Genomic DNA, 975 nt, shown 5'->3' with positions numbered 1-975 from the left:
GGCTCTATGCGCCACAAAGGTGGTGCCTACTTTCCCGTCTCTTGTGAAAACATGTCGTTTTGAGCGCTTTGGGTTCTAGGCGTCAGAAACTGGTGTCAGAATTTCATGGGCTCGGTTATGCACCCGGGGCTGGGGCCTAGGCACCGGTTTAGCTTCGAAAACCTTGATGTACATCTGGAGCGCCAGACGAAGGATTTTTTACATCTGGAGCGCCAAACGAAGGATTTTTATCATCTGTAAGCTACGGGAGATTTCATATGAGTGAAAGATAATCCCATAATTTCAAAATTGAGTATTTTGATCCGCCATTTGCTGGGTAAATCGCCACCAATGGGAGTTATGGATCGTGGCGCTGGTAGGGTGCTACAAGCCCTAATTTTGGCTCGGGTGGCTGAAAGAAGGGGCTCCTTGGTGTCCGGAAGCCACAAAAAGTTGAGTATTATTAATATACAATCTTGTAACTCAGAAGTTAACATTTTAGGAGTTTCAAACTGGTTTTTTTTTTGGTAAAATCGGCCCAAACCCAAATTTTCCCAAATTGTGCGTGGGAGATCTCGACGACTCCCTTTGGCTTCAGAAGAATCTGAATCGATGAAGTTGGGTCTCTCAATATCTAAACGGACGTAGAAGTGCCGGAGTTAAGGCTAGTACCCCGCCATGATGAATTTTCTCGGATAATGGCAAATCGGTACCGGTCCTGGTTTCGTGGTCGTGACACGTCGGTCAACTTTTTAATAGATTGAAAATATGGTATATGAAAATAATTTTTGAAATTTAATTTAAGTATAAGAAGTATATAGTTTGAGTTTTGGAAGTAGTATGTTTTTAATTTTCGAAAAATGAGACCAAATGAATCTCATCTGTCTAATAGTTTGCATAATCGTGCCTGATACCCTGAATACTACACATTCCAAGAGAAAAGTGTAGACCCCGATAATAGGCCCAATCCTGCAAACTAAGAGATTTGTGACATCC

Source organism: Phalaenopsis equestris, unplaced genomic scaffold (genome assembly GCF_001263595.1).
Source record: "Phalaenopsis equestris unplaced genomic scaffold, ASM126359v1 Scaffold000002, whole genome shotgun sequence".
NCBI lineage: Eukaryota > Viridiplantae > Streptophyta > Magnoliopsida > Asparagales > Orchidaceae > Phalaenopsis > Phalaenopsis equestris.
Note: the sequence above shows the minus strand (reverse complement) of the source record.